Below are 7,677 nucleotides of genomic sequence, written 5' to 3' on the forward strand. Positions count from 1 at the left end.
AACTGAACTGAACTGAACTGTCACCTACAAGCTGTCTGAGCAGAAGCAAGCTATTTGAGTCTTAGCATCCTTACTTTCAAGTTGAGGATAATGATAGATAATAAGAAAAGCTACCCTGACAGGGCTTCTGCAGTGGCTCAGATGGTAAAGCATCTGCCTACAATGCAGGAGATCCAGGTTCAAACCCTGGGTCTGGAAGATTTCTTGAAGAAGGAAATGGCAGCCCACTCCAGCATTGTTTCCTGGAAAATCCCATGGACATAGGAACCTGGTAGGCTACAGTCCATGGGGTCTCAAAGAGTTGGACACAACTGAGTGACTTCCCTGGCAGGAAGATTAAATGAGATAAGACATAAAATGCTTAGCACAGTGATAGTAACAGCTATTTCTAGTATTACTTTTATCATTACTATCTCAACAACTACTGATACTGCTCTTACTGCGGTTATGCACAAGGCATTGAGGCAGGCAATATAAAGCAGTTGGTGAAGGACTTGCAGCCTGTTTTGGAAGCAGCCCAACTCTTTGAGAAATAAAGAACAATACGAGCCAGCAGATTCTAAGTGCCAAATGAAGGTTGCAGATGGATAGACTACAGGAGCTCAGGGGAGCAAGGGACATTGACCACATCCCTGGAAGCATATGAGGGTGATAGTTTATGTCATATCATTTTCCCCGGGGAAGTTTCCTCTTATTGGACACCTCCAAATGCAGATAACTGATTACTTGTTATGGCTGTACCAGCTGCCTTAGGTCTTCTCACTATAATGAACAGAAGTGCTCTCCTTAGAATCACCAGTAATTTTCTCCAGGTTAAATTCAAAGACCATTATTTCTTTCCATATACTTCCAAAAAATTTTTTGTGACCATCTGTTGATCATGCATCATTCTTAACATTCTGTTTTAAAAATATACAATATATATGTATGTACCTGCTTCACTCTTCTTTCTACACTTTGCTTTGGGTTTCAGTTCTGTGCCTTTTCTTTTTACTCTTTTCTATTATTTTTTTCCTTTTTAGCTCCTTTATGCAAATGGTTACTATTATTTATTCTACAGGAATATTTTGTCCCTTCTAAAACAATCCCTCCCAAAAAGTTGCTTAATATAGCTGTTATCTTTACTCATCATAATTACATACTATTGAAAGAGGTATACCCAGGTAATGTGACACCTTTATGAAAATGCTAGTGAGTCTGTAGACTTATACCAACAATGGATTCATAAAATGAGTTGATAAAATTAACACTGGGCTCAACAGAGTAAAGCTGATCCATGTCCACTCAACTAAATTAATATTTCCAATTTAATTGAATCATTTGGCAAGGCTCCTGGGCTGACTCATGTAGTTCTCTCCCCAGCTCGACCCCCCAAAACATTACTCGGTTGTCACTTCAGTAAATATTGAGAAATGGTAGGCTTTATGTTTTCTTCTTTTTTACAGTGGCACTCACTGAGCTATTTCTGACACTTCATGAAGCAGACACGCATCCGGGACCATAACGAGTAGAACACCAGCAGGAGGTGGAAGGTCAAAGGTGGGGGGCCAGAGAAGGAAAATGGCAGGGCATTTTCTAACTCATCAATGTTAAGACTCCTGTGATTTTTTAAATATATATTGTACAGCCTTAAGGATATTATAGAAAGTAAGATGTTCAGCAAATGAAGGCAAACATCTTTCCAGAACACCAATTATGTGTCTGGTTCTTGTGGTTCAAATATAACTAAAATACAAGGTCTTCAACCAAGGAGAAGGCAATGGCACCCCACTCCAGTACTCTTGCCTGGAAAATCCCATGGACAGAGGAGCCTGGTAGGCTGCTGTCTATGGGGTCGCATAGAGTCGGATACGACTGAGCAACTTCACTTTCACTTTTCACTTTTCCTGCATTGGAGAAGGAAATGGCAACCCACTCCAGTGTTCTTGCCTGGAGAATCCCAGGGAGGGCGGAGCCTGGTGGGCTGCCGTCTATGGGGTCACACAGAGTTGGACACGACTGAAGCGCCTTAGCAGCAGTAGCAGCAACCAAGGCGTCACATATAGCCTGAAAGGATTTGAATGATGTTGGACTAATAGAGTGGCCTACCTGGGCAAGGCACTTGTTGTTTTACAAAATGAACCCATCAACAGAGCTGGTTGGTTTAGGTAACTCACTCTTCAAATAATAAAAACAATTTTAAAACCCAGCATGTGAGAAATGAAGTATGTGTCTCTGCCTGGGGACTAACAAGGATTTGGACATTAATGAACAATAAAGCAAAACCAACTCTCAATCAGTTACTTGTCTTTTCGCATTGAGGGTCTACTCAAAGCCAATTTGTAAGCCACCTTCCACAGTCATTTTCGTATATATAGAAGAATATTCTTTTCTAATAGGAATAAAAATATCTATAATTCATATAAAGCTTTGTCACTTGCAGAGAATTTCTTCACATATACGATGAAGGGGATAGGATCAGCAGTCAGAGTATGTGGGTTTTGGTTCAAACTCTACCACTTTCAAGGCCATCAGTTTTCCTCTCCGTAGAAAGGGTATGCCAATACCACTCAGGATTATTAAGAGAATTCACTGAATTTTCCTGATACATTTATCCCTTGGGGGTCTAAATTAACACCTCGATTATCCAAATTATATAAAAACAATAGTTATTACAGTAATGTATACTGATTTTAAAGCAAAAAACAAAACAAACAAAAAAAGGTTTCTTTACATTTGTCTGCCACTCAGAAATGTCTATCAAAGTATATAAAGAATATAGTTATCAATTAATTGCATACATCTGAGCATCTTGAACATGGCAATCAACAAATATTTGCTAAGATATTTTAAATGAATCTGCTGCTAAGTCACTTCAGTCGTGTCCGACTCTGTGTGACCCCATAGATGGCAGCCCACCAGGCTCCCCCGTCCCTGGGATTCTCCAGGCAAGAACACTGGAGTGGGTTGCCATTTCCTTCTCCAATGCATGAAAGCGAAAAGTGAAAGTGAAGTCGCTCAGTTGTGTCCTACTCTTAGCGACCCCATGGATTGCAGCCTACCAGGCTCCTCCCTCCGTCCATGGGATTTTCCAGGCAAGGGTACTGGAGTGGGGTGCCATTGCCTTCTCCAAAATGAATCCGATGAATATCAAAATAAAAAATTTCATCAAGTAACTGAAGATTTTATGTGCGGAATGTAAAAGCAAAAGGTCCCTCTTACCATCATATCTGAATTACACACCCTTTAAGGTAGGGCAGATTTTGGGCTGATGCATCCCAGAACAGGCCTACCTGTTATTTAAAGCTAACATCCTTTATGATTTGCTGATGTCCATAACATAGGTGTTAAGTAATTTTAATTTCACCCTTACTTACAAAGACATTTTCAGAATTGTAAAAAAAAAAAAATATTGGTTGATATCCAATTCATTCTCATCATATTATATTACTAGAAAAAGTGAAAGTGTTAGTTGCTCAGTCATGTCCGACTCCTTGCAACCCCGTGGACTATAGCCCATCAGGCTCCTCTGTTCTTGGAATTCTCCAGGCAAGAATACTGGAGTGGGTTGCCATTCCCTTCTCCAGGGGATCTTCCCAATCCAGGGATCGAACCTGGGTCTCCTGGATTGCAGGCAGATTCTTTGCCGTCTGAGCCACCCGGGAAGCCCTGTATTACCACTGTGTATTAGTCACTATGATTTGTTGTTTACTTACCTTATGCACAAGATCTGTGCAACTGTTTTCTCCCCTTCCTTAAGGAATGAGTGCATATGTACTCAGTCGCTGAGCTGTGTTTGACTTTTTATGACCCCATGGGCTGTAGCCCCCAGGCTCCAGTGTTCATGGATTTTTACAGGCAAGAATACTGGAGTGGGTTTCTCTATCTACTCTGGGGATCTTCCAGACCCAGGGATTGAACCCGCATCTCCTGAACTGGCAGATGAATTCTTTACCACTGAGGCACCTGGGAAGCCCTTCTTAAGGAATACACATCATAAATTGCACAGAACATCTGTAATAGTGAAAAGTGCTCCCTTCTAGGAAACTTTTTGTATTGCATAGTTCTTGTTAGCTACATCTTACAGTGCTACACATTTAGATGAAAACTTTGACAGATATTAAATTAAAAATTATTCAGATGTTTGGAAATAAGTTTTATTTATTTTTTATTTTTATTATTTTTTTGGAAATAAGTTTTACAGTTAACTTTATTGGTATTCATCTTTGTTATGTCTTTTGGGAATTGCTTGGATAAGAAATGAATTATTTTCCAACCTACATACAAATACGTGGTGTGTTGACACTAGCAAATGTGCAAGTGGACAGTTGTTCATATTGATGACTGGAAATCACCAGAAGGATCACTATTATTGATTTTTCTTTTGCCTCAGGCTCTAGTATGGCTGAGCACAGCACTGTTCCTGATTCTGTGTCATCTACAATTTTGATATTTTGTTCATCATGGATTTTTTTTTTTTTGATTGTGTGGTATTGATGGAGGAATAGACGTAAAGATCAATCGACCAGAATTAAGAACCCATAAACAGACAAACTAAATATGCTTAATTGATTTTTGACAAGGGTGCAATAGAATTCAAGGCAGGAAATATTGCCTTTTCTATACATAGTGCTAGAGAGATTAAACATCACAAGCAAAAAAACGAACCTCAACCTAAATTTTACTTCTCATGCAACAAAACAACTCAAAATGGAATTAAATATAAAACATAAAACGATAAGACTTTAATAAGAAAACATAGGAGAAATCTTTGGAATCTGAGACTAGACAAAGTGTTCTTAGACTTGACACTAAAAGGACAATTTAAAACTGAAAATTATCAATACATTGGAATTAATCCATTCATCAGAATCTATAACTGTTACTCTTTTAAGACCCTGTGAGGAGGATTAAAAAAACGTGCTACAGAATTTGGCAGGGGTGGGGCGAGTGGGGGCAGAATATTTGCAAAACACATATCCAATGAAGGGCAAGCTTCTAGAATATATAAAGAACTCAAATCAACAGTAAAAAAAAAAAATCCTATTAGGAAATGGACAAAAGTCATGAAGAAAAGTTTTTTGAAGAGGATATACAGATAGCAAGTAAGCAATGAAAAGATGATAAAATTGTTGGGGTTTAGAGAATGCAAACTAAAACCACTTCACCTGTCAGAATGGCTGAAATGAAAAATAGTGACAAGGACAAATGCTAGGAGACAGGGAGAAAACGGATCACTCATACATTGCTTACGGGATGTAAAATGGTACGGCCATTCTGGAAAACAGTTTGTTATTAGCAGTTTCTTAGAGACCTAAACATGCAACCACCATATGACCCAGCCATTGCACCCTTGCCCATTCGTCCCTTGAAAGAAAAACTATGTTCACACAAAAATCTGTACATGATGTTTCACAGGTGCTTCATTGGTTTCCAAAGTGGAAACAAGCCAGAGGACCCTCGAGTGAGTGAATGCATAAGCAACTGTGATCACCCACGCCACGGCTTGTTCCTCAGCGGTAAAAAGGAACAAGCTATCAATGCCTGCGACAGCCTGGTGATCTCTGAATAATTACACTCAGTGAAAAGGAAATCCCCGAAAGTCATATACTGTTTGACTGTGTTGATCTGACATTCTCTAAATGGCAAAATTATGAAATTGGAGAAGACATTAGCAATTGCCTAGGACTAAAGGGGGGCAGGAATGGGAGAAAAGCGGACATGACTATAAAAGGGCCACATGAGACCCTTGTCATGATGGAAATGCTCTATATTTTGACTATACTGGTGTCAGTATCCTGGCTGTGACACATACTATAGTTTTGCAAGATGTTACCACTGGGGGAAATTGAGTAAAGGGCAGCAGTAGGGAAATTTCTTTATATTATTTTATATAGCTGCTTATGAAACTGTATCTCAAAATTTTAAGAAAAGTTTAATTAGAAACATGCTTGAAAATAATATTGTACTGAAACATTATTTATATAGGTTGCTGAGTTTTTTGGTGTTCCCTTAACTTTTCTATCTGCGAAGAGTGACTTTCTCACCTCATTGTAATCTCAGTTATAGAAGTCAGATTAAATGAGGAAGAAACCAGAATAAATGGGGGTAGAAAGGAATAGTCAGAAGTTCCTAAGGAGTGCTCCACTTCCTTCCAATGATGGAAGACTAAGATATTTGGGGAAATAAGAAAGATAAGACTGGAAACCACAAAAACTTCAGGAAAAGTTTAGAGAGACAGAGCTGCTGAACAGATTCTTCCTTGCATTACTTGGAGGCATGCACAAAGAGGGATATTATGTAAATACAGATATTTAGAGGAATAAAACAAAACAAGGTTTTTGTTGCTGCTGTTCACTGCCTCCCTCCTGCTGTGAATCTTGCCAGAAGGAATCTTAGAATGCTAATGTCTCAGTATTTGACACAGCGAGTGATAATTGCACAGTGGCCAATTGATTTCTGACTCACCCTTTGCAGATCAGCCCTGCAACTTGGCATTCATTCCAAGCCTCTAGGAGTTGAGCACAGCAACGACAGAGCCCACCTTCATTGTCAGATAATAAAGTTTAGTCATGCAGCTTAAAATAAAATAAGCAAGAAGCAGATGGCAAAAGGACAGAATGTAGTATATTTAATCTGCCCATGTTTGCAAGGAAGCAATTGTCTTCTTAGCTCCAGAAAAATCGAGCAGGACAAACAATAAGGCTTCTCTTTCCTAGACACCTATGACAACTGTTTACATAGGTGATGTGGAGTTTGGGGATAATTTGCCCCTCAGCTTGCTGAATTTTTCTTGGAACCAGGAAACTGAGCCTGTTCCCTTCTCCCTGCAGGTAGTCAATGCAGGGGGAGGTTTAACAGAGCTTGCTCAGTAAACAATGCTGATCAAAATGAGAATACCCAAATGAAACCAATATTGGACTAAGTGACCCTCTCACGATCTGGGGTGCTCATCTATAATAACAGAGCTGTCAGACCAAATGAGTTCAATATAAACTGTTAGGCAGTCACCACTATGAAATGCAAGTGGTGAAGAAGCATCATGGAGATCTTATTCCAACCTGGCTTGTTTAGAATCCCTGAAATGCTGGAGAAAGGCAATGGGAAAAAAATGATTCCACTCCTCTGAGAGGGCTCTCTGACACAGAAATCTGGAAGGCTGACTTGAGCCCTTTGCTTGGAGTTTATTCTTGTTCCAGTTCAAATGATGCCTGAGTGTATTTAATGATGTGTCGATTAAGGCCCATAGCTGACTGCCAGAGTGGAAGCATCCGATGGAAATCTATGTGCAAGAAAAAGGGAGGATAAACAGCAAAATCTTTCTGTAGAGCACAGAGAATATTCAGTATTCTATGATAAACCATAATGGAAAATAGTATAAAAGACTGTATGTGTGTGTGTGTGTGTGTAGCTGGATCAATTGATACAACATTGTATTATAAATCAACTATCAGATCAGATCAGATCAGTAGCTCAGTCGTGTCCGACTCTTTTCGACCCCATGAATCACAGCATGCCAGGCCTCCCTGTCCATCACCAACTCCTGGAGTTCACTCAGACTCACATCCATCGAGTCAGTGATGCCATCCAGCCATCTCATCCTCTGTCATCCCCTTCTCCTCTTGCCCCCAATCCCTCCCAGCATCAGAGCCTTTTCCAATGAGTCAACTCTTCACATGAGGTGGCCAAAGTACTGGA

The sequence above is a fragment of the Bison bison genome, unplaced genomic scaffold (assembly GCF_000754665.1).
Source record: "Bison bison bison isolate TAMUID 2011002044 unplaced genomic scaffold, Bison_UMD1.0 scf7180017863702, whole genome shotgun sequence".
Lineage (NCBI taxonomy): Eukaryota > Metazoa > Chordata > Mammalia > Artiodactyla > Bovidae > Bison > Bison bison.